This window comes from Papaver somniferum, chromosome 6, assembly GCF_003573695.1.
Source record: "Papaver somniferum cultivar HN1 chromosome 6, ASM357369v1, whole genome shotgun sequence".
Taxonomy (NCBI): Eukaryota; Viridiplantae; Streptophyta; class Magnoliopsida; order Ranunculales; family Papaveraceae; genus Papaver; species Papaver somniferum.
In genome coordinates this window covers 11,286,695-11,313,410 of record NC_039363.1, presented here as the reverse complement: position 1 = coordinate 11,313,410, position 26,716 = coordinate 11,286,695, and the positions used below count along the sequence as shown (strand labels likewise).

At 38.2% G+C, this 26,716-nt stretch overlaps 7 non-coding genes and 2 pseudogenes across 7 annotated transcripts; 6 read left to right on the top strand and 3 right to left on the bottom strand.

The window, feature by feature from the left end:
- The first annotated feature begins 3,237 nt into the window (after window positions 1-3,237).
- Window positions 3,238-3,357, top strand: LOC113291984. Its single transcript, XR_003331678.1, has one exon. It is a non-coding gene; the product is annotated as a U5 spliceosomal RNA (small nuclear RNA).
- A 923-nt stretch (window positions 3,358-4,280) lies between these two features.
- On the top strand, window positions 4,281-4,424 carry LOC113292319 (annotated as a pseudogene).
- Window positions 4,425-5,164: 740 nt separating this feature from the next.
- Window positions 5,165-5,234, bottom strand: TRNAG-GCC. Its single transcript has one exon. It is a non-coding gene; the product is annotated as a tRNA-Gly (tRNA).
- A 4,143-nt stretch (window positions 5,235-9,377) lies between these two features.
- On the top strand, window positions 9,378-9,521 carry LOC113291948 (annotated as a pseudogene).
- A 733-nt stretch (window positions 9,522-10,254) lies between these two features.
- Window positions 10,255-10,325, bottom strand: TRNAG-GCC. Its single transcript has one exon. It is a non-coding gene; the product is annotated as a tRNA-Gly (tRNA).
- A 505-nt stretch (window positions 10,326-10,830) lies between these two features.
- LOC113292188 lies at window positions 10,831-10,998 on the top strand. The gene has a single exon (XR_003331711.1). It is a non-coding gene; the product is annotated as a U1 spliceosomal RNA (small nuclear RNA).
- Window positions 10,999-16,016: 5,018 nt separating this feature from the next.
- Window positions 16,017-16,214, top strand: LOC113292266. The gene has a single exon (XR_003331751.1). It is a non-coding gene; the product is annotated as a U2 spliceosomal RNA (small nuclear RNA).
- Window positions 16,215-16,722: 508 nt separating this feature from the next.
- On the bottom strand, window positions 16,723-16,793 carry TRNAG-GCC. Its single transcript has one exon. It is a non-coding gene; the product is annotated as a tRNA-Gly (tRNA).
- Window positions 16,794-20,300: 3,507 nt separating this feature from the next.
- Window positions 20,301-20,381, top strand: TRNAL-AAG. The gene has a single exon. It is a non-coding gene; the product is annotated as a tRNA-Leu (tRNA).
- The last annotated feature ends 6,335 nt before the right edge of the window (window positions 20,382-26,716 follow it).

Below are 26,716 nucleotides of genomic sequence, written 5' to 3'. Positions count from 1 at the left end.
TCGGGCTCGCAAATTATTATTTGTTTGATTGCCGATTGAATTGAGAGATTGAGATATAACTCTTTGATATACTTTTCGTAAGATTGAGTCTGACTGTCTAGTTGATTCTCTTGAAAGTATATTGGAATTAGTCCATATATATTGCTAAGTGAAATATTTGGTGTGGTTGTTAGACCCCCGCTTTTCAGTATGCTTTGCTCTATGGATTTTTGCAGATTTCTTTCTTCGATATTCTCTCTACAAAATCTTTGTAATTTCCGATTTCTCTCTGGTTCCTTCTTCCTCGCGCTTCTTATTCGTAAATGCTTCTCTTAGTGTTAGCTTCCGATCGCCAGACGGGATTATGCCTTTTTCCTTCTATAAAATTTTTACCGACATGAAATTTTAGTCCTCTCTTTTCCGCCTTTTCCTATCTCTCAGAATAGTTGTTGAGCGTTTCACCTTTCTTGGTGCTCTTGCCATGATCTGTATTTGGTATTGCCTTACCGTAATTGTGTGGTTCTGATATATTTCTTTATACTAAATCCCGAATTGTATGATTCAAGATTTGGGATCTATGATTTAGTACAGGTGTGTCTTCCGTGCTGGTTCAAAGGTTAACATGTAGATCCCAAAGAATAATTATTCAAGGATCGCAAATTTAAAACGAAGGTGGATTTTATTGAGATTTCATGATGGACAGGAAAAGGAAGGGACGAAGATGATAAAGGAGATTTTACAGGCAATAATTCCAAATTATCGACTAGCAAGTGAGGATAAATCCTTTGTGTTTCTAGCGCCAAAATGTAATTGTGTAAAATTCCACAACTTCACCCTTTGTAATAATAACACAAAGCTTAAGTCATATTGATCAACTCAAATATTAATGATAGTATTCACCACTTTGACACTAATATGATTTTCTCAAACACCTTATATCAAATGTATATTGTTCTTATAGTGGATTCAAGTTGAGATTGTACACGATAATGGAGAAATACAAGGATGAAGGGTTGAGTTATACTGACTTATTTATTTCTTCTCTGATAAATTCCTTAGCTTATCTATCTCCACTGATCTCTCTCTCACTCTATCATTTTTCAATCCTTATATAGGCAAATAGATCAATAGAATACAACCATGGTTCATGTGCTAGATCATAGTTGACTGATCCCTGTTTCAGTTTGTCTTATTCGTCCGGCTTTTAGAAGTTGTCTTTATTTATCGCGCTGATGCTTAGTCCTTCGCGCTTCTTATGATGGAGTTATTATCCGCGTTGTCTTTATCGTGCACCTATTCTTCGCGCTTTTCCTCTATCATCGCGTGATCATTCTTCGCCTTACTTCCCGATAATTGTTATATCTTCGTGCTTAAGATTTTTTTGATTAGAGCGAAGTTGCCTCTTTATCTTGTGCGACATTTCTCCCCTACAACGATATTAAATTATTTTTTTCATGGGGGAGTTCCCATCTGGGGTTCTCACACGTCTCCATTGCGTTGCACTACTGCAAAGGCCTGACGCAACCCCACCAAATCTTAAAACTAAACTTTTGTTGTACTCTTGCAAGTCCCTGGTGCACCTTTTTTTGCCCAAAAGCAAAAAATGTAGCTTTATGCTAAAGGATGGTAATTGGCAACAAGAAGTACATCAAAAAGTGTGTTTTGGTCCATATTTGGTATCTGTTCTTGGTCGCAATGCAATCCACTTGGTTATTTTCTATAAGCTAAGCACCCAAGGCGTACTAGGATGCAAATAGTGAGGATAAAGGTTTTGACCAAGTGACAGACCCTACCCAACCTCAACTTAACCTGGAAAAGGGAAGTATAGTCGGAGTACTTCTCTCACAACTCTAGGGTTTATGATGTAAACTTTTAGGCCGCCAGATCTTCAAATATCAGGTATGAACCTTCTCTTTTCTTTTCACCATTCAAAGATGCTTTCCGTTTCCACAAAGAAATTGTGTAACGAAACCATAAAATCATCAGCATCAACTATAGGCCACATCAATGATCTTTTAGTAAACATTCTATATTTTTTACCAGTGAAATCTTTGTGTGCATTTAAAATCATATCACAACAATGGCTGTCTCTGATATCTGATCCGTACTTTGAAAGAAACTATAATCTTCAGAGCTGTCGTTCTTCAATGCCTGCACTCTATATGAAGAAAAGATCGATAAACAGGAGAGAACTGGAATTTGAAACTTTGGTCATGGATGAACGCAATGGTATTGATTTCTTTCCCTTCACTAATCCAGTTGCTGTTAAATTAGAGCATTCTTGCAATGGTCTTATTCTTTTTCAAGTTCGAGATGAATCTACAGGCTATCACACAACTTATTATGTCATATACAATCCTTCCATGAAGCGTTGCAAAACTCTTCCTTCACCCCCATTCAGAATAGATCCTGTCATCCATTAAAAAAAAAAAGACAAGCTAGGTGTCACTATAGCTTTTGATCCTGCAAAATCAAGCAACTATCAGGTTGTGGGTGCATGGAGTGCAGATATCAGCAAAGATGTGTTCCATATTGAAATCTACTCTTACAAGACAGACTCTTGGAGAGATGCAGGAGATCCCTTTCCTTTTTCCGCACCTGGTATATTATCGGTCTTTTGTGTGTATTGGAATGCTTCAGTGCACTGGACAAACCAGCTGACGGAATCTCTTCATTATTTTGATATTGATTGTGAAGAAATGAAGACAGTTGCAATGCCAAGGCAATAGTATTCTGAAGGAGATTATAGTAAGCATATTGTTTACTTTAGTGAGTGCAGGGGACATATGCATCTCATGGAGATGCTCAAGGATGACATTCCACATTTTGACATTTGGGAGATGCGAATGGACTATTCGGGATGGAACGTCAAGTTTTACGTTGAACGGCCACAAGCTCTACTCCTGCAAAATCTTCAGCAGTTTTTCAGCTAATATAGAAGTGCTTTGAGTTCAAATTTTCAGCTGCAATATGCAGAAGTGCTTTGAATTCAAATTTTCAGCTGCAATATGCATCTGTTTCTAGTGCTGAATTGATATTTTGTAAATGCGAATTGTTTCTATGCTGCACCATTAGGCAACCAACCTTTACCTTTCTCCCATTGGGAAAAAAGGATAAGAATTTAGAAGCTTTGAAGCCCATATTGATCCTTGGGTTTTCTTTAAGTTTCAAGTTTCAAGTGACAAAAGAATCCGAATAGGAAACAAAACTCCACTCAAATCGCTTGGTAGTTAGCACGAGCCAATGATTCACGCAGCCGAGCGTGCAGTAAGCACAAAGTGAACCATTCTTTCGCCTTTTACTAAAGAATACCGCATGCTTGCCATTTACAAGCGGCATACGCCTATTTTTGGAGGGTTTCTCTTTCTATGAGAGGAACCCAACAGTGTTGAATTTAAAACTTTGTGTTTCCAGGGAAATCTCATGTGCTTTATTCTACCAGCTGATCTGTTTATTCAAGCTTCCAGCACTGCTGCCCATACCAGGGCAATATGCTCCAGAGTTATGTGTAAACCAAGCTCCTCTTCCATTGTATCAAAAGCTAGTTTCCATTATATCCATACAAGACCTCGCATCATTCAGGCACTGCAGTCTTCTTAAAGAATCAAAGGAGCTGGTAAATAGGTCAATTCCTAAAATACAGAATCACTCACATTATCCCATCTCGAACCAGCTGGCTGTTGCACTCATAGTTTGATTCTGATGTTTATAAAGCCCTTAGATTTACTTGGAGTCCTACTTGGTTTCTGAAAAACAACTTCTTCTAAATACTGAAATCCTCAAGGGCATTTAGTCTAAGTTAGTGTGTTGCTCATTGTTTTGGGCATTTGGCCATCCATTTTTAAATTCTTGCGATTTGTTTACAACAATTGCACAAATGTTAGAACTGGTGATCTTTGGAACCTGACAGCAGTAGCTTTTTTTCGTTTTGCCATCAATATGGAATTATGGATTGATTTGCTATAAATGTTCCGCTCAATTTTCTTTATTTTGCCAAGTCCAAGAATTCTAAAAGCAGAATATATGAGAACATGGCTGATAGCTCAAACTGAGCATCTGCCACCTGAACACTGGCTATCGTCGAATCTGATTTGCTTCTGAGGAGGCACATGAAACTCTCAAGTTGTTCTAGTCTCATCCCATGCCCATGGACTCATCTCAGTTCAAATATGTCCCAACTCCCAAGTAAAACTGTAAAACTCATCTTACCGAAGGCAATGAACTTAAACTTTAGTCCCACACGGATTGGTTGCAGCAGAGGAATGGAAACGACACATAAATTGGGAGAGAAGAAAACAAGCATACTTTCTCGGCCTTTTGGATAAGATCAAGTGTAGTATCTGTTCTTATCAGTTTAATATCTGATATGCCTTCCATCGACGCATCAAATTTTTTTCATGCGTCGCCTCTGCGTTGCACTAATGCAAAGGCCTGGCGCCCCCACCAAATCTATAAACTAAACTTATATAGCACTAGGTTCAGGTGCAGTCTGGTAAGCATCTATGCTGTTTGGATAACTCACAACAAGCCAGAAATTCTCAAAGCTGCTTAAAATGTAACTTTTGTGCAAGGAGCTGTGTTCTTTGGTACACTTTCGAGAATGAAATATCCATCAAAATCTTAATCGCCAAATAATGTAACTGGCAGCAAGAAGTACAGCAAAAAGTGTGTTTTCGTCCATATTTGGGATTTGTTCTTGGCCTCCCGCAATGCATAAACCAAGAGTGGAACATGTTGTTTGCTAATTCAATCACCAATAGTTAGCTTCACAAACATTACGCTTCACAAAACTTAAAACGAAACTTATGTTACACTAGGTTCAGGTGCAGGCTGGTGAAAATGTGTAAGCATATATATGCTGGACGAACAGCAAGCCAGAAATTCTCAAAAGCTGCTTCAATGTAGCTTTGTGCTCAAGGAGCTGAGCCTTCCAGTACCCTTGGTCCATTTGAACACCTGCGAGTGATAAATATCCATCAAACTCTTAATCGCCAAGTAACGTAATTGGCAACGAGAAGTACAGCAAAAAGTGTGTTTTGGGACATATTTGGGATCTGTTCTTGGTCGCAATGCAATCCACTTGGTTATTATTTATAAGACGGTAAATACGTTGTTTGCTAATTAAATCACCACTTGTTAGCTCCACAAATATGAGATGCGGAGGAATCTGAATCAAAAAAAAAAATGCACCAGCCGGAATCGAACCCGGGTCTGTACCGTGGCAGGGTACTATTCTACCACTAGACCACTGGTGCCGGATGATGTATCATTACTCAACATTCAAAATAAATTTCATTCATAGGTGGATAGAAAACCAACCTACAAAATTACATTGAACCTTCATAGTTCATGGTACAAAGAAAGCTACTTGATTTGCCAGAACAAAAAAGTAAAGGAGAATCAAAGTCTTATGATATTTTTGTCGAGTCTCTTTTTAGGTTCTAGCTATATACCTCATGGAAGTTTTTGCAACGATAGCTCTGCGATGGTCATGGTATGGACTCTGTCACTCAGAACTGATAAAGAATCCAAAGATGATGAAGAAAGCACAAGGAGAAGTAAGCAGAGTGGTTGGCTATCATTGAGCAGCCACTGATGGAGTTGTTTCATCCAGTATCTGCAAAGACTTTTTTTCTGCAACTGACATGGATTATGAAAGTATTGAATACATTATTCAGAACATAGGCACACGTGAGCTTAGATAGAGTTCTGGACTTATTTCTAAAATTTGATTAATCCTCCTTGATATTCCCGCATGATATCAATGTAGTATCAATAATGTTAATCTTAGTAGAAAAGGTATATGGTGCCCCTTATCCGTTGAGATTCCCCTTAGTAATTGAGGTGTCCCTTAACCAAAGCTGGGAGTCCGAATAACACGTGTCCTTCGGGGTGCAAATAACATTTTTTCGAGCGAATTCTCCACAAGGGATTATTCTTCCAAAAACAACTAAAACAAATTTATTAGATAAATAATGAGTCCTCGCGAATGTATTTATGGGTTAAAATGCGTCGCACTTTCGTGCTTATCAGAACCGAGCCAAAAAACCGGACCGTGCCGGAACCAGTTGAACCGTACCTGGTTTTATACCGAACCGAGGAAGCGGGTACAAGTACCGGTTCAAAAACTAATAAACGACCTCTAGGGATACAGATACACGATCCTACCGTCCCGTTTGTACCGAATAAAACTACCATTTCTTCATCTTTCAAATAGATTATAAAAATAAACAAAAACACGAGGCTAAGTTATAGTCATTTAATCAGGGGGACTATGTAACACGTATATATCCTTAGGGCGATTTTAGTGCGTGATCTGAAACAAAGTTAACTTGTCTTTCACTTTGTCACACCAACCCTCAGCCAGATATGCGATAAGTCTATAGAGAACCAGCATGACAAGCATTGCTATGACAGAGCTCAATTGACCGTCAAGGCCAACCATCTGAATCATTGGGAAGGTACCCACTCTGCAACTCACATTCGGTCCACATGGATAAGTATCATTCTCTGCGTATTGAGAACCAAACAAGAGATTGAATTGGTGATTACTAAGTGATACATACTTGATCCAAGCAATGAACTTGGATACATGTTGTACTGTACATAGTATCCACCTGCTAGAAGAAACGCCAACATAAGAACTCCTCCAAGTGTTGTTGCAGATTTTAGGTCCATTGCAAGTGCACCAATAGCCAAACCGAGGCCTTGGGAAACCAAAACACTGTAAAGAAGAACAAACAGTATACAAAAGAAGTTTATTGGCGCATGCTTTAGCCCTGACATCCAGTAGGTTATGGTTACAAATATTGTGGGTAGAACAAGTACCGACTGGTACCGGAACCGTCCCTGGAACCGTACTTGTCCCGAATGGTAGCAGAACCAAGGAACAAGGTACAAGTACTGATCCAAAAACTAAGAACCGAGACTAAGGAGGTACAGGTACTCGGCCTCGGCAAGAATCGAGCCGAACCGTACCGTGTGCATCCTTAGTCCCGGGGTTTTGTTATATAATTGAAATATCACAGGTTGTGCGTTGAATCGATCGATTGGTAAATCCAACATTTGGTTGTTGATTGAAATTGATTGATCCTTGAACATTGGTCTTTGGTACCGTTCAAGTTATCTCTCTTATATTCAATCGGGCTCGCAAATTATTATTTGTTTGATTGCGGATTGAATTGAGAGATTGAGATATAACTCTTTGATATACTTTTCGTAAGATTGAGTCTGACTGTCTAGTTGATTCTCTTGAAAATATATTGGAGTTAGTCCATACATATTGCTAAGTGAAATATTGGGTGTGGTTGTTAGACCCCCGCTTTTTCAGTATGCTTTGCTCTAGGGATCTTTGCAGATTTCTTTCTTCGATATCCTCTCTACAAAATCTTTGTAATTTCCGGTTCTCTCGGGTTCCTTCTTCCTCGCTCTTCTTCTTCGTAAATGCTTTTATTAGTGTTAGCTTCCGATCGCCATACGGGATTACGGGATTACGCCTTTTTCCTGCTATAGAAGTTTTACCGACATGAAATTTTAGTCCTCTCTTTTCCGCCTTTTTCCTATCTCTCAGAATAGTTGTTGAGCATTTCACCCTTCTTGGTGCTCTTGCCATGATCAGTATTTGGTATTGCCTTACCGTAATTGTGTAGTTCTGATATATTTCTTTATACTAAATCCCGAATTGTATGATTCAAGATTTTGGATCTATGATTTAGTACAGGTGTGTCTTCCGTGCTGGTTCAAAGGTTAACATGTATATCCCAAAGAATAATTATTCAAGGATCGCAAATTTAAAACGAAGGTGGATTTTATTGAGATTTCATGATGGACAGGAAAAGGAAGGGACGAAGATGATAAAGGAGATTTTACAGGCAATAATTCCAAATTATCGACTAGCAAGTGAGGATAAATCCTTTGTGTTTCTAGCGCCAAAATGTAGTTGTGTAAAATTCCACAACTTCACCCTTTGTAATAATAACACAAAGCTTAAGTCATATTGATCAACTCAAACATTAATGATAGTATTCACCACTTTGACACTAATATGATCTTCTCAAACACCTTACATCAAATGTATATTGTTCTTATAGTGGATTCAATTTGAGACTGTACACGATAATGGAGAAATACAAGGATGAAGGGTTGAGTTCTACTGACTTATTTATTTCTCTGATAACTTCCTTATCTTATCTATCTCCACTGATCTATCTCTCACTATATTATTTTTCAATCCTTATATAGGCAAATAGATCAATAGAATACAACCATGGTTCATGTGCAAGATCATAGTTGACTGATTCCTGTTTCAGTTTGTCTTATTCGTCCAACTTTTAGAAGCTGTCTCTATTTATCGCGCTGCTGATTAGTCCTTCGCGCTTCTTCTGATGGAGTTAGTATCCGCGTTGTTTATCGTGTAACTATTCTTCGCGCTTTTCCTCTAATATCGCGTGATCATTCTTAGCCTTACTTCCCGGTAATGTTGTATCTTCGTGCTTAAGATTGTTTGATTAGAGCGAAGTTTCCTCTTTATCTTGTGCGACATTTCTCCCCTACAACGATATTAAATTAATTTTTTTCATGGGGAGTTCCCATCTGGGGTTCTCACACGTCGCCATTGCGTTGCCATTATCCAACAAGACCTCGATCATCTGTGGTTTTTTCAGTTTTTTTTTTTTTAGGCACTGGTTTCTAAGAATCAAGGAGCTGGTAAATAGGTCAATTACTAAAATACAGAATCACTCACATTATCCCATCTCGAACCAGCTGGCTGTTGCACTCATAGTTTGATTCTGATGTTTATAAAGCCCTTAGATTTACTTGGAGTCCTACTTGGTTTCTGAAAAAAACTTCTTCTAAATACTGAAATCCTCAAGGGCATTTAGTCTAAGTTAGTGTGTTGCTCATTGTTTTGGGCATTTGGCCATCCATTTTTAAATTCTTGCGATTTGTTTACAACAATTGCACAAATGTTAGAACTGGTGATCTTTGGAACCTGACACAGTAGCTATTTTTTCGTTTTGCCATCAATATGGAATTATGGATTGATTTGCTAGTAAATGTTCCGCTCAATTTTCTTTATTTTGCCAAGTCCAAGAATTCTAAAAGCAGAATATATGAGAACATGGCTGATAGCTCAAACTGAGCATCTGCCACCTGAACACTGGCTATCGTCGAATCTGATTTGCTTCTGAGGAGGCACATGAAACTCTCAAGTTGTTCTAGTCTCATCCCATGCCCATGGACTCATCTCAGTTCAAATATGTCCCAACTCCCAAGTAAAACTGTAAAACTCATCTTACCGAAGGCAATGAACTTAAACTTTAGTCCCACACGATTGGTTGCAGCAGAGGAATGGAAACGACACAGTATAAATTCGGGAGTTCAAGAAGAAAACAAGCATACCTTTCTCGGCCTTTTGGATAAATCAAGTGTAGTATCTGTTCTTATCAGTTTAATATCTGATATGCCTTCCATCGACGCATCAAATTTTTTTCATGCGTCGCCTCTGCGTTGCACTACTGCAAAGGCCTGGCGCACCCCCACCAAATCTATAAACTAAACTTATATAGCACTAGGTTCAGGTGCAGTCTGGTAAGCATCTATGCTGTTTGGATAACTCACAACAAGCCAGAAATTCTCAAAAGCTGCTTAAAATGTAACTTTTGTGCAAGGAGCTGTGCTCTTTGGTACACTTTCGAGAATGAAATATCCATCAAAATCTTAATAATATGTAACTGCAGCAAGAAGTACAGCAAAAAGTGTGTTTTCGTCCATATTTGGGATTTGTTCTTAGCCTCCCGCAATGCATAAACCAAGAGTGGAACATGTTGTTTGCTAATTCAATCACCAATAGTTAGCTTCACAAACATTACGCTTCACAAACTTAAAACGAAACTTATGTTACACTAGGTTCAGGTGCAGGCTGGTGAAAATGTGTAAGCATATATATGCTGGACGAACAGCAAGCCAGAAATTCTCAAAAGCTGCTTCAATGTAGCTTTGTGCTCAAGGAGCTGAGCCTTCCAGTACCCTTGGTCCATTTAAACACCTGCGAGTGAGAAATATCCATCAAACTCTTAATCGCCAAGTAACGTAATTGGCAACGAGAAGTACAAAAAATTGTGTTTTGGGACATATTTGGGATCTGTTCTTGGTCGCAATGCAATCCATTGGTTATTATTTATAAGACGGTAAATACGTTGTTTGCTAATTCAATCACCACTTGTTAGCTCCACAAATATGAGCTGCGGAGGAATCTGAATCAAAAAATAAAAATGCACCAGCCGGGAATCGAACCCGGGTCTGTACCGTGGCAGGGTATTATTCTACCACTAGACCACTGGTGCCGGATGATGTATCATTCCCCAACATTCAAATAAATTTCATTCATAGGTGGATAGAAAACCAACCTACAAAATTACATTGAACCTTCATAGTTCATGGTACAAAGAAAGCTAGTTGATTTGCCAGAACAAACAAAGTAAAGGAGAATCAAAGTCTTATGATATTCTTGTCGAGTCTCTTTTTAGGTTCTAGCTATATACCTCATGGAAGTTTTTGCAACGATAGCTCTGCGATGGTCATGGTATGGACTCTGTCACTCAGAACTAATAAAGAATCCAAAGATGATGAAGAAAGCACAAGGAGAAGTAAGCAGAGTGGTTGGAAACAAAAAAAACATGATGAACTAGTAAGTAGTAACTATAAATCTCAGTTGAAGTGAACGATGATTAGTCACACATTCAAAATTTGCACAAATGAAACACACCCAAATAGATTATATTTGTCCCACACTGCTTGTGTCCATACAAGAGACGAGCAAAGAGAACTACAAATGGGTGAGGCATGGGAATGTAGACCTGGACGGGGTCTATGGATGATCATGAAGGTCCATGGCCTAGGTTACTGATCTCCACTGCACATTTGGGAAGGGTGCTCGCCTAAGATCTCCCCATAGAGGGAGATTCTACGTCATAATTTGTTCACGAGGGGGAACGCGTCCGCGTCCGCGGCCCCTGCCAATTTCACTAAGCTAAACCTTGCATCCTTTGCTTATTCAAGGAGACCCTGGCCCTAGCAGCATTTTATCACCAGCATCAAGCAATGTCATCGTTTAGTTTAGAAATTTGTGGAAATTTTGAATGGATTATGATTTTATCACACGATTCACACCTTTATAAGCTAACAACCCATTCACAATCAATGCCATCACTTCAACAATATGGTTTGCCACCCCAATACCACCTGAAATAGAAGTATGTAGTCCGGGCTAATAATGCCAAATGCCCAAATCCAGCATTTCCTGGATTCCCTAATTACCATGTGATGATTATCATCTGAAGTCTTTTTCTTTTGGTTTCATATCTCATGACTTGATAGTTTGTAAGAGGGAATCTTATTTATGTCGCTGAATTGTTTTAGTGCTGCTATGACTATGAAGCCTAGCAGCCAGTATATATGCGCACAAAACTTCACATCATTTAGGCACTGCAGTAAACAATTGAAGGAGCTAGCTGGTAAATAGTCAAATTCATTGTCATTTCTCGACATGCCAGTCATTCACATCTCGAACCATCTCCAAATACATAAGTAGTTTTAATACAAAACCTAACCAACTGCATTCACATCAAACAAACCTAAATAATATATCAGCCGCCTTCTTGGAATTACATAAAAATTATATAAGCATCTGAGAAAAAGCTCAAGTACAAATGATAGACTCTAGCATTAGACAACATATCTCCAGCATTACAGGATAACCTCACCAACTCATTCAGCAGAAATTGCACATGCTCAACACTGCACGCTCCTTTTTTATTTTGTGGGCGCAAAGACTGCAGTGCTAAAATCAGAGTTCACAATAACCAATTCATATAATGAAAAGAAGAGAAGTGCAAAACCCAAACAACCTTCTGGTTGTCATAAAAAAGTATGGGTTCGTCGGAAAGAGAAGTATACCGGTGTCATAAAAAAGCGGAGTAGCTGCACAGGTTTGCCCGTACCACGTAAAATGAACACTGAATCCACTTTGCTAAGAAGCAGTATATCAAAATTTAAAGCCTTACTCGGTTACACGTTGAAAGATCTCTTAAGATCTAAAACTGAGTTATGAAGAACCGATTTATGTTGTAGAAACAGAAAGTATAATATTGAATCTTGATAAGTTGTTTTTACAAGAAAAGCAGATTAAAGCAAATAAAGAAGAAGGGACAGGATACTTATAGTATCAATACAGGACTCGACAGCTAATAATGACCGACTGTTAAAAACAGTTAGTCAGTGAGCTGTCACAGGACACATGGCATCTGTGGAATTTCCATAAAGACTAATGCCTTCTTTTGTTAGCCTTGTTTTTTTTGTTATCAAAAAACAAAGTTACCACAATTAAATAGCTTGAAAAATAAATTCCCGTCTTGTCTTATTTCTCTGATTCTCTCATATTCAGCAATTATATGAGCAAAAACCTCATTGTTTGCTCTTTCCGGTTGGCATGTTCCTTGCCACTGACGTGCGTGTATGTCTGTCTGTCAAGGCTATTAGAACTTCAGCGCGTGGAGAAGGCTATCATTGAGCAGATTAAAGAGGTATGCGCCACTTATGAGTTGTTTCATCAAGTAGTATCTTGATTAATCTGCAAAGGCTTTTGTTCTGCAACTGACACGGAATATGGAAGTATTGGATACATTGTTCAGAACATTAGGCACCACATGATTATGTGAGCTTAAATAGAGTTGCGGACTTATTTCTAAAATTTGAGAAATCCTCCTTGATATTCTAGCATGATATCAATGCCGTATCAGTAATGTTAATCTTATTATTACATCATTCACCCACAAGCTACTATCAGCGTGCGATAGCAACAATTATCAGCTGCTGCTCAAGCATTGTTACCTCCAGAACAGATTTGTTCCTTAAATCTCCAGTAAAGCTTCCATACCTTAACAGGGAAGTTGATAGAGCAGTTTAAGAACTGATAAGATGACTCAAAAATAAAAGAAAAACACACTGACTGATGTAGAACGAATTCCCATCCAGTCGATCATGTGTATGAAAGCGAGAAAGCATAATAAAAATCCCATTCATAATTTGAGAATCATTTTAGGACTCCAAAATTTCACTTATTAAACAGACGGAAGATTCATTGGTATTTCATTGTAGTTTAGTCCATCGAGCACATTACTCATTTGCCTTCGATTTATATTCCAGGGGCTCAGTATGAATGGCATCGGGTGAAGTGTACAGGATCTGTAGTTTCACTGCGTAGTTCTCTCCTTGCGGGGATGCCGAGTGATCTGGCTTTGCATGTGCCGGCAGTCATGCGAAACCAACTTTTTGTTCTTTTTCTTTTCCTTTTTGGCAAAAATCATAAACGACATACATACCTCCAGTCTTTCCTTTTTTGGCAAAAATCATAAACGACATACATACCTCCAGACCAAGTAGTTTGAAGTTTTAAACGACATACGTACCTCCAGCGTGGATCTTCCAGTTGTTTATTTAAAGACTTCACCGACATTAGTTTCAATTCAAGATGCTGAGGACATTCCTAAAGCTATAACAGGGAACATGAACGACATTCCTTGGAGCATTCATTCCACTGTTCTTTCAATTCAAGATTGCGTCAAAGACTTCACCGACATTAGTTTTATGGTTGTTCCTAGAGACGCCAATTCTATTGCTCATGACTTAGTTCAATTTGCAATTTCAAACGTTTTAAACAGATGGTGGGTTCATGATCAACCACCTAATTGTATTATGCAACACCTCGACTCTTTTGAATATTAATATAAATTAGTATCTGTTTCCTTTAAAAAAAACTGATTATTTTTCTGTCCAAGCTATTGTATTATGTAACGAATTAAAAATAAAATCGTAATTCAATTTTTAAATGGTGATTTGACAACTAATTTCCAACCTTATTAATTTGGTGGCTAACTATGAGGAGTGAGAATTGTTTACCCAATTTTAAAGAAAAAAGGGAAAATAGAATCTGGTTTGTAAGATCGGATGTGAATTAGGAAAAGAGGGGATAGAAAATTGGTAAAACCAAAACAAAATATCTTTGTTTCTAACTTTTGCACTTCAGGTATTCAAACGCACTTTTGCTTCTCCTAGAAATAAACTTACGGAGATGATAGACTGACCGAGCTTTTCTCCCGCGATGTGTCCCGAGAGTGAATCGTGCGGTTCCGGCAGCGCTTCTCTGCATTGGGGTTAGAAAGGGTTCAAGTGGGGCCAGCTTTTTATCTCAGTCGGTATATTTTGTCGGGATAAACTTATCCCCTTAACCTTACAAAGGCCAAGTTTAGTCTCCATCCCCCGACGAGATCTTACTGGATATATTCCTACGATTACCAGTGAAAGCTATCTCAAGATTCAGGTGCGTTAGCAAAAGCATGTGCAGTTTATTACAAAGCCCTAATTTCATTCAAATGCATCTCAATCATTCTATTGAAAACGATAAGTTTAGTCTCTTGGTTTGTAGAAATATTGATGGTGAGAGCTCAATCAATTCCATAGCTAGTAGAAGTGACTCTTTATTATTGTCTGATTATGAAGCTGTTGGAGTTGATTATCCATTCGAGTATCAAAACCCATCAGTTGAAATTATTGCTTCTTGTAATGGTTTGGTTTGTTTAGAACTTAATAAGACTGATGTTTGTATCTGGAATCCATCTACAACTGAGTTCAAGAAAATACAAACACTGCCGGATGCGTTCAAGGAGAGCCCGGAATCAAGCCCTGAGGCGAGACTCAGTAGGGGAAAGGCATACTCGTATGGATTTGGCTATGATTCCGAAATTGGGGACTATAAGTTGGTCAGGTTTGAACGCTGGGAAAATGTAATGTATTTTTCAAGTAGTAGCATCTATACCTTAGGAACAAATACATGGAAAGAATTACCTGCTATACGTTATGATGTAACCATGGGACGAAAACCTGGGGTGCATATTGATGGAATTCTGCATTTTACTGCAGTTCAAACCCGCAATCATGGGGATGAAGTCCAATGTTGTATGCTTATATTATCTTTCAATGTGTGTGATGAGAGTGTCGCTGAAACAGATTTACCTAACGGTTTAGTTGGCAAAGTCGGACTTAGTCTGAGTGTGTTTGGTGGGAACCTTTGCACCAAGTTCTTTAACTACCTTATGCTTCCCTGGCAAAAAGTTTTGATGCAATTTGAATAATATATCAGTCGCCTGCTTGGAATTACACAAAAAGATATATAAGCTTCTGCTGAAAAAAGAGCTAAAGTATAAATGATCTACAAACTCTAGAACAACTGGTAGTTTGAAGTTTTAAACGACATACGTACCTCCAGCGTGGATCTTCCAGTTGTTTATTTAAATGAAATCCTCACCAACTCATGCAGCAGAAATTCCACATGCTCAACACCACAACGCTCTTTTTTATTAGTGCAGCAGTGATCTAAGAAAGGACTGCAAAAATCAAAACTGCTACCTTCTGGCTGTATGAAAAAAGCTATGATTCTTCTAGCCATTTCCTTGACCATTTGTTGCTTAAATTTGTCAGACTTGCGTTTGAGAAACACTGCCGTCCCATTAATACGGTTTTTTCCGAAGTTTGGAACGCTCATCTCAAGTTTTGTCTGTCAGGAGGGAATCATGAGAGAGATGCCTTCAGCAACGAGCGTTATAGACTCTGGCGCCAATACAATATTAGGATCATTTCTCAAGGAAGCACCAGCAGCAACTTCTAACTCCGTGGATATTCTTGACAATATTAAAAACTCCGCTTCCTGGAACTTCTTAACCAAATTATCACCATGTCTTTCCTCTTTCTCCAACACAATTCCAGTCCCTCAAATGGTCGAGGCTTATATAGCTTCCCTTGAGTTAAAATACTAGTTGGTTTTGAAAACAATAACAACACAATCCGAAATTGTTCAGGAATTTTCACTAAACTCTAGGTACCATTGAAAACACTTAGGATTTAGTCCCACATATATTAGTTATAGTAGAGGGATGGAAACAAGACAGTATAAAAGAAGAAGTTCGACAATGGAATCAAGCATACCTTTCTCGGCCTTTTGGCTAAGATCAAGTGTAGTATCTGTTCTTATCAGTTTAATATCTGATATGCCTTCCATCGGTTGGCACGATATTAAATTAATTTTTTTCACGGGGGAGTTCCCTTCACAGCAGCTTGCTGCTGGGGTTCTCATGCGTCGCCTCTGCGTTGCACTACTGCAGAGGCCTGGCGCACCCCCACCAAATCTTTAAACTAAACTATGCTGCACCTACTGCAAGGCCCTGATGCAGAGCGGTGGTAAATGTGGTAAGCGAGAGCAGAATATCACTAATTCTATGTTAGCTTCACAAACATTATGCTACACAAGACACCACAGCCCCCCTACTTACTTCTTCTTCTACTAATTTCTTGCGTGCAGCTTCCAAATCTTCCACCAAGTACTGTCAAGACTTGAGGCTTTAGAACTAACATCCCTCTCACGATGTCCGCGTTACTAATGATAACCTGTAGTATACCAAGAAAATATAAATTCTGAGTGGCAACAAAGTACATCAAGTAATCCCACAAGAAACCCCTACATGAAGATATACAATAACAAAATAACTATACAATTACAATTATGTAATGGGTTTCCTTCACTGTCGATAGATTCTCTCTCTCAAAAAATAAAAACTGCATCAAAAATTGTCCCGGGAGTTGCAGAGAAAATCAGAATCAAAATGATAACAAGGAAAAAGAAAAGAAAGATGCACCAGCCGGGAATCGAACCCGGGTCTGTACCGTGGCAGGGTACTATTCTACCACTAGACCACTGGTGCTGGATGCTGTGACTTCTCGAAAGGATCATTTCCTTTTAAATTACACAAAATTCGTCCCACATTGCTTGTGCTCATACAATGAGAGATATTTCCTGACAAGCAATTCTAAGATACTCTGTCATCCCATTAAAATTTTCTGTTTCAATGTTTTCTACAGTCACCACAATTGCTTCCCCTTGAGAGAGAATTATACTAGATATGCCATCAGCAAGGAGCGGTATAAACTCTGACGCCAATATGATATCATCTCTTCCTTTTCTTTAATGGGAAGCAGATTTCTCAAAAGCAGTATCAGCAACAGCTTCCTGCTGGTCAAACAACTCCATGCTTCTTCCTGCTGGTCCGGCTCCATATCTTGTTAACCAAAATTTGAGTTTAAAGGAGAAGAAGACTTAAACTTTGTTCATACTCTTATATTCTTACCCCGCGTTGGCTTGCCATATTTTGGAATGAAAGGAGTTGATGATACTTTGGTGGAAGTTACAGGATTTTGAGTTCTTGTTTCAAGGGTTCCTGTCAATGATTTGCGGACTGGATCCTCTGGTATGATGCTGACAACATCTGCTTCATTAGAAGGTGTTAGTAAGGTATGCTCTTGTCGGCACCAAATAACACTTGATATCCCTTTTCAGTCTTTTGGGTCTAAAATTGAATATGTTTCACTTTAATGGTCATGTCCTAACATAATACTTTTTTCTAGGTTTTGTGGTGGTTAGTGGTTTTTGAATATGTAAGCTCAGCTGTTTATGAGACAGGATACATAACAAATTTTTGGACTTTCCTGAATTTTCAGGAGGTCGTTTCAAGGCTCGGAGGATCGTTGGACCATTTACTGAGATCCCACCCTATAACTGATGAAGCAGAAGTGATTCAGAGGAAGAAGGGTGTGTGGATGATGGAGGAACAAGAATAACACGTCCAACTAGACATAAATGATGCAGATTTTACCAGAACTTTCAAATATCCAATTAGGAGTGCAGGCAAAGGATCTCGAGGCCATTGCAGCACGATTCCAGATGTTGCCACCGAGTGCAGCACAGGAAGTTTGAATGATGTCCTAGTGGACAACCCCAGTGCAAGTAACCAATCAGAATAATCAGAATACGGGTATCGATCCTTTCAGCAACAGAAGTAAGTATGCTTAAGGCTAGCCATTTGTCTACAAAAACATTAAGCGAGGAGGAACTTGAAGACACTACACTTTTGTTTTATCATTTGAGACTTGCTTCAACCTTTGAGCAGGTGAATGGCTGCATACAATAAAAATTCCTACCGAGTTCCCATTTTCTTGTTCAAGGTCACTTAATTCCTTCTAGAGCTTCCAGTGATTCGAATAAGAAATTATCCGAACAGAAAAAGAAAAAGTTTATCAAGAAGAGATTTTGACCAGAAACTGTTATGTTGCTACACTAATCTATTTCTGGTCTTCCATATTCTTAACTGTCACCACTTCTTTTTCTGTAGGATAATTCTTGTTCGAATGACTAGATGATATCATTTATTTATACAGAAAAGTCATTTTATATATATATTATTCATATATAATCATGTATTTATATAGCAAAGTCAAGTATTTCGATCCTAAAAATTAGAATATGATGTTACATGTGTATATATTTCAAAAGAAAAAAAGATATCATTTGTTTATACATGTTGAAGGTCAAACAATCAGTCATTATTAAACACATGGCACAATCAAAATGCATTCTTAGAACACACATGCCCAACTAAGGATATACGTGATGTCATTTCCAATTACAGAACCCTAATAAAGACCTAAATTATTGATCTAAATGTTTGTATTTCTTCATTTGGTTAATGATATTAAAAATAAAGGGAGAAGTTTAAATGAAAAAAATATGCGTTCAAACCAAACGCGCGCAGGACGCGTAAATTGGTGAGTCGGACATGCGTCGTGTCAGCGTCCCACGAGCATCCCGTATCAGATGCGAGTCGGACGCGGACACGGCTCAAGAAATGGAGCATCTGTGCAGCCCTATTGTTCACTGTTTTTTTCCATGGACTAATGCTGAATAGTCCACGAGCCAGAATTTGTCTTATTACTAGGGCTACACATGGGTCGGTTTTGGTCGGTTTTGGCCTCACCCACTACCCAACCCACTGATGGAGGGTAATAGGAGTTGTCACCCGCAACCGACCCAACATTACAGTGGGTCGGTTTTCACCGACCCACATTACGGCGGGTTGGATCGGGTGGGTGGTGGATATACCCGTTGTTTATTCTTGATGAAAATTTCTGTGATTCATCCACCTTTTCGGTTTATAAAAACCATTTTTATACTGTGAAACCAGAAATATATTTTTTTTAGATATGTTCTTAACGAAATATTCCACTCACATCATGATTAATATATATGAGTCCCTAGATTTGAAACTAACATATCTTATATGAAATCCATCAACAGAATATCTTCACTTTCTAGGGTTTGAATTCAATTAGAGAAGTACCCATACGAGCACAATCCAAATTCACGGCACATAAAGAAAACAAAATTGTATCTTATGCTTATCAAAAATTACAAATTTCAATTTCAATTTATGATACCAAAACAATCAAAACGTAAGCAAACGATAAAACCCTTTATTCAAAAAGGAAAATGAAAATCCTTCTATTAATTTCAATGTTACTCACCCTTTTCGTCTCAAAATTAATCAATCAATAACTCGTGGCTTGGGCTTTATCTTGTTCATGTTAGGTGATTACTCTTAATCTTTGTTAAGTGGTTGTTCTTCTCAGCTGGGTGACTGTTCTTCAGATGCTTTGTTGATGATTGTTCTTCATCTTCGTTCGATAATCGTTGAGGTTCTATTCAGATTTAATTAGGCTGGGGATGCTTCTGTATGTGTAACTTTACGGTGATATGAGGTGGTACCGAGATGGAGTGAAGAAGACTGGAGAAGAGATGAAGATAATAGAAACTAAGAAAAAAAAGCGACTAGGGTTAGGTTAAAATTTTGTATTATATAAACGCATTGAACTGCTATGATTTAGTGGTTGGGATCTAATCTAAGGGTTAGGGTATTCTAGGCGGGTGAGCGGGTTGGGTCGGGTGACCGAAGTTGCTACCCGCACCCGACCCAACATATGGTGGGTTCTGATATGGTCATCCATAGTTGATCCGCGCCTAGGAGGGTTGGATCGGGTGCGGATATTTTTTGGCGGGTGCGGGTTGGGTCGGTTTTGTGCAGCCCTACTTATTACCTAAAATCTGGCCTGTGATCAAATCTCAGCATTGTGACTTTCCACCTACCCAACGAGTTAAGAAGCAAAAAGAAAATTGCAAAACAGACTTGTATCAACACCAACTCTTCCACTGTTGTGGTGTTACATTAGTAGAGCTGCATCTAGTAGACAACTCCAGTTGTGAGTTTCTTCAAGAAAATGAATTAAAAGATGCACAAATTTTATCTCTCGTTTCTGCTGCATTACTCGTAGATTAGGTTGTCTGGAACAAGATTGAAACAACAAAGCGTTTGAACAACAATGTTGATATGGCCGAGTTGGTCTAAGGCGCCAGCTTAAGGCGCTGGTCCGAAAGGGCGTGGGTTCAAATCCCACTGTCAACAATATATTTTTTATTTTTTGAGGAAAAAAAAGTCAACAACATAATACTTTATGTTCTCGAACTTGAGAAAAACCATACTAAACTTTTAACTTCTGAAAAACACTTCCTCAGTAAATGTACTTGAGCAAACTTCCGGATGTCTCATTGCACAATGTCTCATGTCGAGCATGTCCAGTTCAACACCTCTACGTGTTTGGTCAAGAAAAACTTCTTCGAGCCATTCACTGATTCCAGTTCTAATCCATGCAGTCTTCTCTCGGGTGCTAAAGATCACCACCATGATGATGATCCACGACCACCATGATGGTTATGAGAGAGCAATATCATCTTGATTTCTCTGTTAACATCATCTTCCATTGATCTGTCACGAGAAACACCGCTAAGAATCACAACCGGAGAGATAAAGAGGGTGGTGGTGGTCGTACTCTCACAATTATGCAGCCGTTGGCGTGCTGCCGATCGTGTATTGTATAAATCGATGAACTGCTGATCTTGTTCGATTAAGAGTAGCCAATGTTTGCATGCAGACTTGAATTTCATGAGCGATTCCACGGGAAGTCTTGCTTAGTATTTCCCATAAAACAGAATCACCACCACCACCAGCATTAAAAATAGCTTGGCCAGTTTCACCAACAACAGTATCGCTTCTACAACTACCACCATGCATGTTCAGTGTCGCTTCTTCTACCTCCATGTTTTCTCCGCTACTCGTGTTCGTTTCTACCTCCATGTCTTGTGCCTTATGATATTGATAGCCCTGGGCAGCTTAGGCTATTTATATGCCTTCAATTCGTCATATAACAGGATCTGGAAAACGAAAAATCCGAAACACTGGACCCTTCTAGCTTATTCTTAATACAAGGAGTTTTACTGAATTAGGAAACCATGACAGTTTCCGAATCCGAGGTAATGCACAAAATATAAGATCATCAAATTCATTGATTGTAAATAATTTTTGACTTTCATTTTTAATGCAAAGAGGCGAGATAATATTGTAAACCCATGTAGTTTTCATTATAGATTAAGTAATATTCCCTCCCTTCCATTTTAGATGTTGTTTTTGGAGTTTTCACGAAGATTAAAAAATGGTAAGAGATATTAAAATTTTCTATTTATGTCCTTGAGAAAAGTCTTCAAACATTAATTGCTATTAGTGTGTTTAAAAATAAACTTATGATTCCAAGACAAAATATGAGGGTACTGATGGTAGTTTTGTGGGGAAAATATCAAAACTATCAAGTAACGTGGAACAAAAAAATAATCCTAAACACTCATCTAAAATGGAACGGAAGGAGTAATATTTTTCGAAAATGCTAGACACCACGCTCTTGTTGATCGACACTTTCATGCGTTCTCATGCGACAAGTTGACGTGGCTAGTTTGGGATGAATTTTCTTACACGTTAGCAATTGCAGTCAATAGTAGTGAGCAGTGAAAGAGAAACCAAACAGAACTTAGCGTTTATCATCCTTGTTCTTTCTTCATGTTCTTCTTAGATTTAGTTTCTTCAACCTCTTTTTTCTTTTTTCTCAACAAAACCAAATAATTAATAGACAGAAAACAATATTACCAATATCTCATAAAACAAACTAGGGCTCTTTCACTAATTTATAACGGCAGTGCTATTTGACTCCCTCTTTTCCACCTCCCTATTCACCTCTCAACAATATAAACCCTACATTTGGGGGATGGTGAACCCTATCAGTACATGAATGTGAATCTAAATCTGGATGTGTCGTTGAGATTGGAGGGAGGTGAATAGGGAGGTGGAAAAGAGGGAGCCAAATAGCATTATTATGGTTAAATAGCTTTGAGTTCATGTTGTTTCGGACAGAAGGCAATTAGTTGGAGGTGTAAGAAATATTTTAGGAATCACTGATGAGCTCTCCTATATTGCATCAATCACTTGAAAAAGAAAAGATCATGAAAGCTTCTGCACCAAGCATCTTTTAATTCAAATTATCACCACATACAACAATAAAAAACCATTCAAATTGACAAAATCAAACTCTATATTTTAGAATTCAATAGATCGTAGAAGTTCCCCTCCTTTCAATTGACCAGTCAAAATCCACAGATCTTCAAATAACAAGCTTTCATGATTTGATTAGTCGATCGATTTGAAGATTATGGAGTATTATGAAGATGATTACAGTGAATGGAGATGAGACGATGGTTATCTTCAAAACAACCATCAATAAGATGACGAACGTTTACTAGATCTTTCGTCTCAGTTTTGATATAATTTTCAACCAATTTTTCGATTAATGTTTAGACTTGAAAATTAATCAAGCCCTGGTCTTGAAAGGATTTGAATTAGTAGAATATGAGAAATGAAACCGATATGAACACAGAAATGAGAGAATCAATCGCATAGGGTTCCTGCAGAAGGAAAAAGTTTTTTTGTTTTTGTTTATCTCTCTCTGACACGAGGAATCGGTATAATCTATATCACCAGGCCACATCACCGTCCCAACTCAGCGTGCGTGAAAGCAGCGAGTAAGTAGCGATGCGCCTAGCGCGAAGAGGATATGACCTCATTTGGAGGCATTTTCTTGGAAAAATAAAACTCCCTCCGTTGCACGGAATGTGATCGAAAGTATTACTTTTCCTGAACGGAGGTAGTATTATATTATTATTAAGGGTTATTTTGTTTTTGGTACTCAAGTTTTGACCAACTTTGTTGTTTGGTCTAACATTTGTCCATCTTGGTGTTTGGTACTTGGAAATGACGTTGACCCGCGTGGACTCGGTTTGACCTTGACGTGTCCACTTCTTTGTTAATTAATTAGAAAATTACTAAAAGAAAATTAACTTTAGTAACAATGACATGCTAAGTCCTAACGTTACACGTGTACGTTCAAAATTTCATATATCTCAACGGTGGAGAATTCTCCTTAATTTAACACTTATAACCCTAAAATCTATCGACTCAGTCAGTTTATTCTCGCCTCAGACACAAAGTTTTAGGGTTTATAGAGACTTGTCCTTGAAATCATTGTAGATCGAAAAAAAGCTGCAAATCAAAGTGTTATTGTTGGTGTCTTGTGGATTTGGAAGTCGATCTGTAAGATTTTGGGGAGATTGAAGTGTATTTTAACCGTTCTTCATCTTTTTCAGTGGTAAGTGTATAAATTTACATAATTTTGTTATATTTCTTCCTTAATCCATCTATTATTAGGTGGTAAGTGGTAAGATTTCAATATTTATGTTGTTTAATTTTATCTTTTTTTTTTGATTGAATAATTTAGGGTTTTAAAAAAATTGGGGTTTTTTCGAATCTGGTACTTTTTTAATACTTGAAAAGGGGAAAATAACGTGGGTTTGTCTTTTTGATGGTGACTTTGTCTAATTTTGTATGTGTTCGACGAATTTTATATTTTAGGGTTTTGTTGCTATGCTGCTGTTTTCGATTGCTTTTTTGTATGTATACAAATTTAACTTTTAGTGTTTTACTGTATGCAGAATGGATGGGTCTGAGTTGCCAAAGTTTTACCCCACTAAAGATGGTTATCTGGTGGTACAAGTAGGTCTAAAAGGGACACTAGTGAAAATGTGAAAAGGCCTGATTGTTTGGTTGAAGAAGAGTTAGATTGGTTGTCATTATTAAACAAGTATGACAATCCAATTAGTACTACATGACATGAACCTGAAGCAGTTACAAGTCAGGTGGGAGAAGTAAATGTGAACTTGAATGCAAGTGTAAGTGCAGATGGTGGTCCTGGTGCTAATGTTGTTGGTTGTAGTAAAGATGTAGAAAAGGTTGGTGGCAGTTCAAGAAAAGTTCGTAAAGGTGGTAGTAAAAGAAAAGTTAGTAAAGGTGTGAATGCAGTTGTGTCAGATGCAGTTGTAGATTTGAGTTGTGGTGTAAATGATGAAGGTGGGAATGGTGGTGGTGTAAATGTAACATGGAGGTATGATTTTGATGTTGATTTGAGTCAAGTGGAGTCAATTACTCAAGTTGAAACAGATGAGGTGCAAGCAACTGAGAAAGTGGTCCACAACATGAAAGTGGTCCACAACATTGATGAATGTAACCCTGAAGAAAAGTATGTTTCTGATGGTGAGTCTGATATAGAACAAGAGATTGAAGTCCCTGAATGTGATAAGGATGATAAAGAGGCAGACTTGACAGAGCAGATTGCAAGTGTTATCAAGAAGACTGCTGAATGGAAAGATTATGTGAAAAAGACAGGAAGAGTGTATGAAGAGGAAGAGTTGAAGACTTGGAACAGTAATGTATCTATTCTGGACAAGATGTTTATTGGGCAAGAATGGGCTTCAGCAGATGAGTGTAGAGATTACATTAAAGATCAAAACATCTTCCAGAATTTTGATATTCAACAAGTGAAGAATACCCAAATTCAGCAACAATATAAATGCAAGCAGGCACCACATTGTAAGTGGAATGTTTATTGCTCTAGAATTTGGGATAAAGTCACTTTTAGGTGCAAGAAAGGTGAATTTGAGCATACATGTCAGGGGAAACATGGAATCCACCATCCTTTAGCCAAAGCAAGGTTTGACTTGACTGGTCACTCCTCCTTTTTTTTTTTTTGAAGTTATTAACATTAATATAATGTACATTGTTGACTAACTCTTTAAGTTTATTATTTTGTAGGTGGGTATTCAGAGTTATGTTGGATACTTATAAAGCTCATCCTAAGTACAAACCACAGGATTTCATAGATGAAGTGTTGAGGGTTCACAAAGTGGAAATTGGTTACTGGACTGCTTGGAGAGCTTGGCATATGTGTATGGAGAGAATTTATGGTAATTATGAAGACAGTTATGCCATGGGTCCTGAATTCTGCAATCAAGTTCTGAAGAGGAATGATGGCAGTATTGCAAGTTGTGCAACAGATGAAGCTGGAAAGTTCAAGCACCTATGTATAGCTTATAAGAGTTCCTTGGATGGTTTCAAGAAAGGTTGTAGACCTATTTTAGGTTTGGATGGGTGTTTTCTTAAAGGTAAATATGGTGGTGTTTGTTTAGTTATAGTATCCTTAGATGGAAACAATGGAATCTTTCCAATTGCCATATTTATTTGTAGAAAAGAAAATAAAGAAAATTGGACTGAGTTCCTTAGGATTCTTGCTCCATACTTGAAAGAACATCCAAGAGCTCTGACCTTCATATCAGACAGAGAGAAAGGACTAATCTCAGCTGTTGAAGCAAACTTTAGTGATGTGAACCATCATCATAGGTATTTTTTCAGGCATATGTACAAGAATATGAAGAGATATCACCCAGGGCAGCATTTGGAATCTCTTGCTTGGAATGCAGCCAGGTCATATGTGGAGGAAGATTTTAACATCAACATGGATAAGATGGCAGATGTAAGACCACAAGCAAGAGAGTATCTAGAGAGAGAACAGTCAGCACAGTGGGCAAGAGCATTTTTTGACACTTCTTCAAGTTGTGAACACATCACTTCCAACTTTTGTGAGGCATTTAATGCTTGGATTTTACACATAAGAGGTTTGCCCTTATGCAAGCTTCTTGAGAAGTATCACTTGATGATTACTAGGTTGATGTTTGATAGGAGAGAACAAGGTGACACTTATGAAGTTGGAGGAGTTGTCCCAAGAGAAGAAGGTATCTACAAACTGAATAGGGCAATAGCACCAGCTTTTCAAAGAGTACCTACCAGTAAAGATGTATGGACAATTCTTGATAATAAGGGAGGTTCTTGGGTGGTGACATTGTCCAAGCACCAGTGTTCTTGTAGATATTGGGATGTCACGGGAATTCCTTGTGAGCATGCTATCAATTCTTTCTTTTTTAACCAAAATGGAGATTGGAAAGAGTAAGTATCTCACTCTTTAGACTGTTCAATTTCTATTGTTAGTGTTTTTTGCATATTTGTCTTGTTTTTATTATGTCTAACTTTGGAACTTTTCTTGGTTCATATCTTGTAGGTTGCTTGATGAATATCATTTTGTGGATAAGTACAGAGCCACTTATGCAGGAATGGTTGGTCCACTGGACAATGAATCTAAATGGGCAGCAAAAGCTGACATAGCTCATAAAGTTGGACCACCACCATTTGAGAGGTTAAAAGGAAGACCAAGATTCCAAAGGATAAGAGATGCAGGTGAAGCAAGAGGTGGAAATGCTCAGAAGAAACAGTGTAAAATTTGTGGTGAATTTGGACATAACCAGAGGACTTGTCCTAAAAAGTATGACCCTCCTACAGTTGGTAGGGGCAGAGGAAGAGGAAGGACAACTGGCACTACAGCTGCCAGAGGTGGAAGGGGAAGTGGCATTTCAGCTGGCAGAGGTGGAAGGGGAGGTGGCATTACAGCTGGCATAGGTGGAAGGGGAGGTAGAAGG